The following is a 13,887-nucleotide window of genomic DNA, read 5'->3' on the forward strand; positions in this document are numbered from 1 at the left end:
CCACTGTGGGCAAATTATCAACGTATACTAGCTGATCAGGTGATGGTGCGTATATAACGCCATAACCTTTTTCCATATCCCATATACATATATATACATATATATGTGTATATAACGACATCTGATATCATTTCATCCACTGAGGGCAACATCATCATTGTATACCAGCTGATCAGGTGGTGGTGCGTATATAACGTCGTAACCTTTTTCCATATCCCATATACATATATATACACGTATATATATATATACATATATATATATATATATATATATATATATATATATATATATATATATATATATATATATATATATGCGTATATAACGCCATCTGAATCATGGGTCAATGTACATGTATGAATGCATGAAATGCATATGAAATACGTTAATAAGATTTTCTTAATATACACACACAATCAAAAGTTACTACATTTTCATCATTTTCGTGGTGTTACTTTTTGGGAGACTTGTTAGAGAGAAGTCATATTTTACCCCTTGCCTGCACTAAACAGAAACAAATCCAATGGAACTATGTTTCTAAATCTTGGAACATTGGAGATCATGTTTCAAATTATATATTATTTTAATAAGGAAAGAGGTTCACCACAAAGATTATTTTTGAAAATTAAACTTCGACGTGCATAATGCATAGATAGTTAGACAAAAAATTTCCTTCTTAATAGTTAGTGAACGTTTTTAGTTATTATCCAATAGTCATCCCAACTAGTCCACTTACTTAATAAAATCTCTCGGTACGTCATAAGACCATTATGCCTCTGATTAATATCATGAAATAAACTTTACCACCTTACGTATTTTTGAGACCCATGAACAGAAGATATAATAATTCACTTCTTTTTAAAAGAAACTATTGCTGACCATCATAATCTGTGGCCTAATGCAAAGAATCATCTTTCCTGATGTTTATGTGATAACAGATTGCAAAGACATTTGTGTTCAAGACAAGCTGCACTTTTCGTTTGAAGTATTCAAGCAATCCATACACTGATGCCAACAACAACAACAATATACCTAGTGAAAGCCTATAAGTGGGGTCTAGGAAGGATAGTACATACGCAGACCTTACCCCTACCTTGTGGAGGTAGAGAGGCTGTTTCCGTTACACTGATGCCACGACGATAAAATGCTAGTATCTCTTTCATGTATAACACTACTCCTTCCACTTGAAAAAAATAAGAAAAGGAAAGATATGTCTGGTGGATGGGGAAGGGAGTGAGGCATGGGCAAATAAAACATATAATATAACACACATTCCCCTTACTCAAACTCAATATATCTCAAGCTTTACCAAGTAGCTGTAGTGTTCAGTCATCATGGCAATCGGCCCATCCACAGATATAGTCCCCTCTGGAAACGATAAATAAGCACAAACGACTTTCTGATTATGTACAACATACTCACGGAGATAGGAGATTAGAGCTCATGTTCATAACATCCGCATGTCTATGATACAAATTGGAAATACATATGATATTATCAGCAATCATGACCTTGTAAGAGAAAAGGCTAAAATTATTTCCAAAGGACAGAGAAACATTGCAATTGAATAGATCTCTAACCACTCCTTTTAATTGCCACATTTCAATCATAGTTTAAGAGTCACACTCTGGGCATGGAAGGGCTGTCACGTTGGGGGTTGGGGGAAATTTTAATCATTATCCAAATTATTAGTTAATTAGGTAATGTCTTGTTACCCGGTAATTAACCAATTACCCACATAATTAAGAATTATCTCAAATTACTTTAAATACTATTTATTTTTAATACACTTTATACATCATACTATCATGGTCATATGATACCATATAAAATTAATACATACACTATTATTTTATTAAGACAACCATGTAAAAATACATATATTTTCTCAACTTCTAATTTTTTAAATCTCATATAAAGAGTACAAATTTTCGTACACTTAATTCTTAAAATGGTAAGAAAGATAACCTTCTTTTCTTCTGAGAAAATAATTTATATTTTTACAATAAAGAAATTCTTTTTGTACTATAAATTCTCAAAATGGAAAAATGATAACTTTACTTATGATAAAATACTATCTACTTTTAAAATAAATAAAACCTCATTTATAAACTCTCACATGTCATGTATTTAATTTAAAAAATTTATCAAAACCATATAAAATCGTATTTATCAACTTTTACCGAAAATGGTTTACTTCAAAGAAAATACATAACAAGCCAATAGTAGTTCCGAAATTCTTCAAACTTACAGGGTCTTATATCATTATCTTCATGTATAACCTTAATACCTTCCAACTCATATGTTATTACTTCAATGAATCCTAACGTTAAAGTACGGGATGTAACATAGACATAGGGTCTCCACTCCCTAGTCGCTTTTCCAACATAGGGTTCCAATCCCTAGTTGACTTTCTTTTAGACATAGGGTCTCCACTCCCTAGTCGCCTTTCAAACATAGGGTCTCCATTCCCTAGTTGACTTTATTTTAGACATAGGATCTCCACTCCCTAGTCACCTTTCCAAAATAGGGTCTCTAATCCCTAGTTGACTTTATTTTAGACATAGAGTCTCCTCTCCCTAGTCTCTTTTCCAATATAGGGTCTCAACTCCCTAGTCTCTTTTCCAACATAGGGTCTCCACTCCCTAGTTGACACTTTTTTAGACATAGGGTCTCTGTTCCTTGGTTTGTTTTTCCAACATAGGGTCTCCACTCCCTAGTTGATGCTTTTTTAGACATAGAGTCTTCACTCCCTAGTTTGCTTTTCCAACATAGGGTGTCCACTCCCTAGTTGATGCTTTTTTTAGACATAGGGTCTCCACTCCCTAGTCTGCTTTTCCAACATAGAGTCTCCACTTCTTAGTTGATTTTTTTTAGATATAGGATCTCCACTCCCTAGTATGCTTTTCCAACATAGGGTCTCCACTCCCTAGTTGATGTTTTTTTGATATAGGGTCTTCATTCTCTAGTTTGCTCCTAGTTGACTTCATGTTATTTTTAGATATAGGGTCTCGCTCCCTAATCTCTGTTTTCCCAGGGTACACCAATCCCGACCTTTTATTGCTTTCAATAATGAAGTAATATAGAGTTTTTGTCATAAATAACTTACAAAATTTTCCTAATGAAAACTGGGGCAGAAAAATATCGTTCGTTTGTTTGTTTTGGTGTCTGAGAAGGTTATGCCTCGAGGCACAGGGTTTGATATGACCAAAAGAAGAAGTCACAATCTAGAATAAAAGAAAAGAAAAAAAAAGAAGTGAATTCAAAATACAAAAGCAAATGAAAATATGTAAACTCTCAAGACATGACTGAAGTCACAAGCATTGCATTTCCTGTTTTGATCAGAAGAAGCCTTAGAAGAATGATCTAACACCTGCAGCTAGCAAGTATCAAGGTTCAGATCAGAGTCTGCATGAAGAACCATTCAATACTCGAGATCAAGTTTCAGAAAACTTATAGATAGGAATCTTGTAACTCGTAGTTGATAGACTTAGTTAGTCTTTTTCATTTTTGACTTTGGTATAATAAGGAGTTCAGCAAGCAGTAACAGCAGCAACAACAGTGAAATCATTGTTTCTCGTTAGTCCCAGCTACCAAAATTCCCAAAACTACATTGACCTGATTCCTTTATAGCCAATGATATGTAGGCAACCTCCGAAGCAAGGTTCGGTCAAACTTTTTCAAAATATTTCCCATGGAGTAACCAGCGGGCAAAAATTTCTCGTAATTACTCACTTTATCTTTGCCTGAAAACTCTTCATGTTGTCAAGCAAAGAGGGGCAGCTGTGAGCACGTGATTTTGCCCGACTAAAATAATCCTACAAAATTTACAAATAGATTTTTTCTTAATTGTATTTAATTTTCATAGAATTTGTAGGAATTTTTGATAATTAATACTTTGCATTTAGTTGCATTTTCATGCATTTTTAACATTTTAAAATCGTAGAAAAATACCAAAAAATGTCCAAATTTTCATTACATAGCATTTTTAGGTCTTAATTGCATTTAGAGTTTAATTTCATAAGTTAATCGCATTATTAAATAAATATGATGTTCATTTTTACATTTTTTAGTTTTTAGTGTTAAATTAGTAACTTTTGTTCATTAATTTAATTTAATTAGTTATGTAGATAGTAGAAATAGATACTTAGGTTTAATTCTACAAATTAGATTGTTTTAGAATTTAACTTAGTGATAGGTTACAAGTACTTTACTTTATGTCTTGATGATCTAACAAACTTACTATCCAGAACCAGATAAGGACCTTGTTACTGATTTACAAGACCTCAAGATCACAAGGTTCCAGGTTGGGACTCAGCGTGGAAATATGATTCAACTCCTCAAAGTAGAAGGAACAGCTGAGGGACCAGGTCCCTACCAGTTCCCGAGAAGACTGTACGAAGTCAACTTTCCAGCTGGAAAGTTATTTCTTGCACACGCTACAGTGTACTACTAAAAAAAATCAGGTTTTAGCAACAGACAAATTTTGTAGCTAAACAACAGATTAGCAACATATTATCAAGAAATTTTGCTAGCTACGAGCATTTTAGCGACAGATTAGCGACGACGTTCGTAGCTAATTTCTATTATTTTTTGTAGTGACATGTAGGAATAGTGTTGTTGTCAACTTTCCAGGGAAGACTTTTTGTCTACCTTGCTTGCATCATTGTAAGTGATGTCACACATGTATATATGCATTCAAGGGAGGTAAAACAAACTTACTTGAACACTTAGAGATTTCGCTAAAACTCACTCACGTGACCATTCAGCTAGCAGGTTTCAACTACCTCAAGAACAAAGAACAAAGCAACTACAGACATATTCCCACATCGAGTTATTGTGTGTCCTTAGTTGAGTTGTAACTTTGTAATAGTTCTTTAAATTGTAATTCCTATCTAGCTTATTTAGAAGCATTTTATAGGAACATCTTTGTAAACCTTAAACTTGCGTGTTTAAGTCTTGGCTAGAGTTAGTCAAGGTTTAAAGTCTTTGTAATAGAGTTATTGCAAAGTGGCTTGTAATAAGTAATAAGTTATTGAGGCATTAAGAGTTTAATTCCTAGGTTGCATCAGTTGTAATATGAAAGTTGCTCAGTAGTGAAGTTAAAATCCTACAAGGGTAGGTCGTGGTTTTTAATCCCGTTGAGCTGGGACTTTTCCACGTAAAATTCCTCTTGTCATCTACTTACTACAGTGTGCGTGTGTTTTATAGGAACTGATAGAGAATCTGGTTCTCTATAGAGTTTGGTGGACCCTTATATTCTATCAATTGGTATCAGAACGGGTTCTTTCTATCAGGTTAACACCTAGAAAGGATCCTCATGGCTGCTCCTCCAAACTTCAAAGAAGGCCAGTCTACGTACACACCTCCTAGGTTCAATATTCAGTACTATAGGTGGTGGAAAACTAGGATGCATGACTTCATCAGGGTTGAAGACTCTGATTAATGAGATGTAATATGTGATAGACCCTTTGTCCCTACAAAGAACCTTGACGATCCAGCTGTAGCCATTCCCAAGACGAGGAAAGAATTCAATGACGCTGATAAAAAGGCCATATAAATGAATTTTCGAGCAAAGAAAATTCTTGTGTGTGGTATTGGCCCTAATGAATATTGTCACGACCCAATTCCCGAACCTGGTCGTGATGGCGCCTCTCATAAAGATAAGGCCAGCCATTCAACCTAATTCATCCTTTTAAGATAGTTAATTAACACAATTATAGTATAAACATGGTTTAATAATATCCAATAGCGGAAGGTATAGATAAAATACGGAAATCCAACCCAACTCAACCCTAACCAGGGGTGTCACAAGTCATGAGCTACTACAGGGTTTACTAAAATTCTACAAGGTATGGAATTAGGAACGACATCTGAAGATATCATAAATACAGAAGATAAGGGAGAAAACAGGTCTGCGAACGCCATGCAGCTACCTCGATAACTCCGATGAAAACTGAACAGCAGAAAACTCGCTCTATGCCTCAGGAATACCTGTACCTGCACACATGGTGCAGGGAGTAATGTGAGTACTCCGACCTAGTGAGTAATAAATATAAATAATAACTGAGGGTAAGAAAACACGTTAAGGCATACAACACTCTATACAGAAGCGGTGAAATAATTTAAAATAACAATTCAGTGAAACATCATGTGAAATTTCTTTAAAACCAGTAAAAATAGGTAATTTGGTAGTAAAATAACGAGTAGAAATCTACCTCTCGGGCTCAATATCAAAACAATATCAGCCCCTCGGGCTCAGTATCTCAGAACAATATCAGCCCCTCGGGCTCAGTATCTCAGAAAAGTATCAGCCCCTCAGGCTTAGTATCTCAGAACAGTATCAGCCCCTCAGGCTCAGAACAGTATAAAGAAACCAGTCAATGAAATAAGAGCACATAATTATTATGGCGGATAATGCAGATGAGGAATAAATGCATGAGTGCAATGGAATGCATATGACGGTACCCTCTGGTACCCATTGCGACGTGCAGCCCGAGCCATCCATATTTATTTATCATCGATGGTTCTCACTAGGGGTGTGTACAGACTCCGGAGGGGCTCCTACAGCCCAAGCGTAATAACAAGCCATCTCGTGGCATCAATCAAGTCCTGGTCAGTCATTGTTACCTAACCAATTTATATCACACAGTGCCATTGTTACCACTGTTTCAAGTCACATCATACAGTGTCATTGTTACCACTATTTCAAATCACTGCTGCGGCGCGCAGCCCGATCCATGCTCACTCCAGAAATCATAATAAGCCCCTTGGGCATTTGTAAAACAGTAGTTCTCAGCCCGAAATATCATTTAGAAATATCATTTAAGTTTTCAAATCTTAGAAAGATGGCTGAGTTTGCAAAACAGTATTTAAAACCTTGAACTGAGATCAAATGATATGCACGTATGCGAAAACAGTGATGTCAATCCTTGAAGGATTCAAATAATTGGCAAGAAGCCCAAATGTAACAATTAAATCCAAGTAAGGATGATTTTCAATTTTGTTTAAGTAGAAAATACGGTAAAAACATCTCTCGGGACGGACTAAGTCACAATCCCCAATGGTGCTCTACCCCACGCCCATTATCCGGCGTGCAAGTCACCTCAATATAGCATTACGATGTGAAATTCCGGGGTTTCAAACCCTCAGGACATCATTTACATCAATTACTCACCTCAAACCGGCTACTTCTTTAGCTCGTGACGCCTTTGCCCCTCGAATTGGCCTCCACATGCGTCGAATCTGCCCAAAATCACAACGAATATGTCGCATTATTCTAAAGGGATAATACCCAATCGAAATCAATCGAAAAATATCAAAATTCACGAATTTGACAAAACCCGAGTCCCGGGCAACGTCTCAAAACTCAGAAATTTTTATACCAAGATGTTCTTCGTCCTCTCACGAGTCTCACCTTTTATGCTTGATAAAATCCCCCTTGAAATTCTCTCCAAAATCATCCAAGCCAATGAAAGATATAAGCCAAATCCGTGCTTAAAGAATCTGCCCGTGCTTCGTCGAGTTGTACCTTGCACTTGTGCTTTACAAGTTGTACATCCTATTAAAATTTTCCCTTGTCGGACACCTTCTGTTTAAACACCCATAACGTCTTGTATAAATATCCAAATTACAAACGGTTTAAAGATTTAAAAACTAGACTCGAAGATCTTTAATTTGATAGGTTGTCCACCATATAAAACTTTATATATCCCGAGATATGAGCTTCTAAATTCTGCTCAATGAAATCCGAAAATTCTGGAGAAACTGCTGCACCAGTCATCTTCAATCGATCATACCTTTCTCTACAGATGTCCAAATTACGATTTCCTTAACTTACTGGAAACTAGACACGAAGGGATACAACTTTCATTTTTGAATCATCTCAAATTTCTTTGTAGATCAAAAGATATAGGCCTCTGAAGTACTCTCCACGACTGCACATATGCTGTCCAAAGACTGCTTAGCAGCAGAAATTGCAGCAGCTTTTTCTTTTCTTTTTGGGTCCGAATTCCATTCCGTTAACCTTCCGAAATCCACCCGAGACCCTCGGGACCTTAACCAATTATATAAACATTTCACACAATATCATTCAAACTTGTCCCAACCTTCGGAACACCCAAAATAACATCAAAACATCAAATCATCATCGGATTCAAGCCTATGAATCTCAAGAACTTCCAAATTCCATTTTTATCAAAAACCTAACCAAACCACGTCCGAATGACCTCAAATTTTGCAGACAAGTCCAAAATGACATAACGAAGCTACAACAACTCTCATAATTCCATTCCGACCCTCGGATCAAAATCTCACCTATCAACCGGAATTCGCCAAAATACTAACTTTGCCAATTTAAACTTAATTCTACACCGGTCATCACAAAAATATTCCGGACACACTTCTAAGTCCCAAATCACCTAACGAAGCTATTTGAACCATAAAATTTGCATTTTGAGCCCTCTAACACATAAGTCAATATTATGTTGACTTTTCCAACTTAAGCTTCCTTAAAAGAGACTAAGTGTCTCAAACCTTACCAAAACTAGTCCGAATGACTTCAAATTTTGCACACAAGTCACATTCGACATTACAGACTTGAACCAACTTTTGGAATCGTATTCCGACCCCGATATCAAAATTTCCACTTCCGGTCGAATTTTATTTTCTCAAAAACCTTCAAATTTCTATATTTAGCCAAATGACTTCAAAATGACCTCCGGACATCCAAATTCACTTCCGATTGCGCTCCCAATACCAGAATCACCATACGGAGCTATTCCCAGACTCGGAATCCCAAACGGACATCTATATCACTCTAAAATGCCTTCCAACCCAAATTTATGAAATTCTTCTAAAATACTAACTTCCACAATATACGCTGAAATGCTCACGGGTTATCAAAACCAAATCCGTACATATGCCCAAGTCTGAAATCATCATACGAACATACTGGAACTTTCAGATCCCAATTCCGAGGTCGTTTACTCAAAATTCCAATCCTAGCCATTTTCTTCAACTTATGGTTGCCGCAATGAAAAGTTTCTTTCCAATTTGACTCTGAATTTCCGAAATTCAACTATGACCATATGTACAAGTCAATATACCTGAAATGAAGCTGTTCATGACTTTCAACTACTGAACGACACGCTAGAGCTCAAAACGACCGGTCGGGTCGTTACAAATATAACAGGATATCAGCTTGTCAATCAGCAAAAGAGATTTGGGAGGCTCTTCAGATAGCTCATGAGGCAACAACTCAGATGAAGCAATCCAAGATTGATATGCTCATAACAGAATATGAGCTCTTCAGAATGAAAGATGACGAATCCATCCATGATATGCATACTCGATTCACCTCCATCATCAATGAGCTTCACTTTCTTGGTAAAAGTATTCCAATGAACAAACTTGTCAGAAAAATCATTCGTGTACTACCTAGTTCTTGGGAAAGCAAAGTTAACGCCATTACAGAGGCTAAGGACTTGCAGACACTGACCATGGATCAACTTGTTGGGAACTTGAAAGCCTATAGCCTAAGATAGAGAAGAACCTGGTCCTCAAGATGGACAACAATGACTCAAGTGGTGAAGATGGGGACATGGCTTACTTTATAAAAAGGTTCCAAAAGATGGTTCGCAGAAATGGAGGTATTCCAAAAACTGAATGCTCTAGCAAGCCCAGAAACTATGACCTCTGTCATAAATATGGCAGGCCTGGCCCCTCCTAAAGTAAGATCAGTATAATAACAACTTTGACAAAGCAGCCAAGAAGAACTTGTTCCTGACAAATTCTTCAAGAGGAAGAATGATGCTGACAATGTTGTAAAGCAAGCTCTTGCTGCATGGGGAGACTCCTCCGGCGAATCTGAAGAAGAAGACGACCATGGTGGTGTTCAATGATGGTAGTGGAAAATGAAACAACTGAGTATGATTCGATCTTTGCTCTAATGGCTCAATCTGATAACGATAAAGATGACAACCACGATGAGGTAAACTTTCTGGATGTTCACAGAAATCTGAAATCTTACTATCCTAGAAACCTCATGTCATTAGCAAATGTTCTAATTGATGCTTACCATAGTCTTATCAATGATAAAGATGCTTTAACTATGGAACTAGGGAAAAGCTGAACAAATCAGAGATGACTTAGTAGTCGTTGTAGTTGATTTGAAAGAAACAATAGAGAACCTAAAAGAGAAAAATGCCTTAGAAGAGAAAATTGCTAGTATAAAACATGAAAGAGATGATTTAATGGTGGTTGTGGTGGACCTAAAAGAAACCATTGAGTGTGCAAGTAAAGAAAAGGAAACCTTGACTGAGAGAGTTGCTATCATTAAGCAAGAAAGAGATGACCTAGTAGTGGTAGCAGTAGACTTGAAAGAAATAATTGAGGAATTTAAAACAATAAATAGGTCTAGAAACTCTGAAAAGGGAAAGGAAGTTGCGAGTGAAGCACACATTAAGCTTGAAAATGAGTTAAACTTGGTGAAGACTAGTCTGTGTGCCGAACTTGAGAAAAACAAACAGGAAGAACTAGGGAAAGTAAAGAGTGCTCTTGAGAAATCTCTTAAGTAGACCTGGTCCTCGGATGCTATCACTGTCATGTACACCAACTCTGGGGGAAATAGGCAGGGGATTGGTTTCAAAGGGAAAAGATTCCTTACAACCCTCATAGCAAGTATGTCACTACACCTGACAATTGGCTATGTACCCACTGTGGCAACAATGGGCACCTCAAGTAAAATTGCATGGCCAGGTTTCAATCTCATTAGAGAAACAAAAGTCTTTCCTGGGAGAGCAACTACTGCAAGAGGACCTCGTCTGTCAAATAGGAAACGCATTTTGCCTGTTTGGACTAAGAGAGCACTCATTCATCCCTTTTCTCTTAACAAGGGACCCAAACTTGTTTGGGTTCCTAAATCTAACCCTGTTTGGGTTCCTAAATCTAACCCTTGATTTCCATGTGAAGAGAAGGAGCCAATAATGACACTTGAACAGCGGCTACTCAAAGGACAGGACTGAAAATACAAATAGTTTCCTTCACTAAAAATCCCTGCAAGGAGAGAGTGTACCTTTTTGAAAATGTCTAAAAAGGGGGTACGCTCTAGGAGTTGGAAAATTTGTGTCAAAGGAAATAAGGTGGAATGCTTGCCCAGGATATGCATAATCTCAAATCTTGTGAATAGTGAGGTGATGTTGTAGCCAAAAGACACAAGAGTACTTATGTTTTTGTGATTGAGCTTCTACAGAGTGGAGATATAAGTTGGTTGGAATCGGTTGAAGACAATGTTGAACTATGAGACAAAAGTCTGGAGCATTGATCGGGTCCAAGCATGCACTACTATTGAGTAGCAAGGATGGTCAGTGCAGTTTTACCCAACAAGGTTGGGATCGAAACCACATAGAGTTAATTTGTTTAGAGTTAGGTTTATATCCAAGTATAGATGCGAGTTTTGCTCTTAATTGCACTTCCACACGTGGATGGTTTAATTTCTACTTCTAATTCTATTCTATAGCATGCAATATTTGAAACTAAGTACAATGTTTTTGTTGTTGATTTTCAAGGGTTAAAAGGGACTAGGGTATTGACTTTTACCTAGGTGGATATTTGATGGGTAGCAAGAATCTAGGACAATCATGTGATTAATTGGGGTCGTAATATAGCTATCACACCCGGGTACTCACTCTATACCTCTCGGTAGTTTGAGTGATTTTGCCCAGTTTGACTTTCTCAAGTCCAAATGGGTATTCATGCAATACAAGAGATATTAGCTCAAGTCGGGTATAACTATCTTTAGGTTTAACCCTTTAACTGGGGCTATCAATTTCTTGAGTTTACACCAATACCTTGTTAGCCTAGTTTTCCTAGACTTACTCCTTCTTTCTTAAGTAAAGGCTAAGTCATAAAGGCATAAATCAGTGATTGCAATCATTAATTCAATAGTTCTAGCAAGAACTAGGCTAAATACTACTAACTCATACACATTCAAGCCCTAAAATGCAATACCCATCAAATACTCACACTAGGGTTGGGTTACAACCATAGCTATGGGCTTAGCTACTCATGAAAATAGCATAAATCAAAGATGAAATAAAGATAAAATCCATAATACTAGATTAAAAGAAAAAAAACAAATGTTTAAAGTTGAAACTAATACAAAATTTCCCAAAATGGAACTAGCAGTCGTCTCATATGCTCAACAAAAACAAAACTTAACCTAAAAATGTCAAAAAGATCTATTTATACTAAGCTAAAATTTTCGGACAAAAATACCCCTGTGAAGGTTTCGCGGCCGCGTAATTTTGGTCGCGGTCTGCGTTTCTTCACATCTGGGACTGGGTTGAACCTTGTATCGCAGACCGCGTAATTTTCACCGCGTCCCCGTGAGACCCTTTCGCGGTCGCGTAATTTTGATACAGATCACTCTTAACAATTTTGCATACTTTGTGAGCTCTTTAAACCTTACTAACTGCGGTCCGCAGAATTCCAATCGCGGCCGCGGTGTTACTTTCGCGGCCGTCACTCTCTTACGTGATCTGCATCCATTTTTGTGCCCAAGAACAACCTCTCTGATTCTCCCTTTTGCAGTCTACGAATTAATGACCGCATCCACATTGACACTTTCGTGGCTGCACTTTTTCCGTCGCGGTTCGTGTTCCACATCTCTTTGCCCAGTCTTGATCTTTATTCAAGTTTTAACTCTTTTATAAGTTGATCATGTCTATTTTGGCTCATTGTGAACAATCCCTGTAAGCAAGAATATTACATCAGGTTTTGAGATTACCTTTACGAATTTTAAGCCCAAAGCGCAAGTAGAAGAAAACAAATAATGGTTAAAATCCCCACTTGTCAACTCCCCCAAACTTAAGTGTTTGCTTTCCCTCAAGCAAATAAGGTAATTCCCATCTCCAATAAAACAAAATAGAAGGATATTTTAGCTGCCCTAATGTGAATCAAACATGCATCAATTGGGACTAACAATTACCCTTAACACAAATGAATCATCAACAACACACAACCTTTTGAGTACCATAGTTCTAGTGCGACACAAGAGCATCAAGAGTTGACTTAACTCACCAAGGAAGCTCGCTCTACTACGTAGGTAATTATGGAACCCAAACTCTTCTTCCTCTACTCTCCATAAGAAAATCTCACTTTAGATTGTAGCATTCAAAACAAGGATTGTGGAGAAGTACGCTCATCTCTCTCAAGGGAATGTCACAAGTTCGGCTCTAAGTCCCATAAGCTTGACCCTTATGTAAATCACCACTAATGTAAGTTCACTCAACTTGAAATCATATAGGGCTTTTGCGGGAATGTAATGAAGGCTTTTGGTTCAAGGTAGGGCTTATTGGCATATGATGGTTTCATCTTTCCTTAAGCACTCCATTTTCTCAATTCGGCTCACACTTTCTTGGCTCTTTGAGTCATTTTCTTCTTCCTTAGGGGAACTAGAGAGACACATTGTCACTCTTTCTTTCTCATGACAATCATTTTTCTTCTTTACTAATCATTCCATGCCTTTCATCGTTGCTTTCTTTGAATCCCTTCGCTTTTCTATCTTATTCACTTTCTTTTTGACATACTTCTTTTTGGCTTTTCTTTCTTTTCTTTTGCCTTCTCTTTTATTCATTTTGTACCTTTTATCACTTTCACATTCCTCGTCTCTCCCCTAAACTTATTCTTTTGCCAATTATGAATGCTAAGGAAAGATTGGGTACCAAGAGAGAGCATTATAGAACAGATAAAGGCTTGTATCGTAGTTATTGAAAGGAAAAGGCTTTCAGCTCAAAGGGGTTGACTAGGGATATTATATTGGTAGGCTATGGAAGCTTTCAAGTTTGACATTTGATCAAGGAGAGCTTATAATTATTTTCCAAG

This window comes from Nicotiana tabacum, chromosome 8, assembly GCF_000715075.1.
Source record: "Nicotiana tabacum cultivar K326 chromosome 8, ASM71507v2, whole genome shotgun sequence".
NCBI lineage: Eukaryota > Viridiplantae > Streptophyta > Magnoliopsida > Solanales > Solanaceae > Nicotiana > Nicotiana tabacum.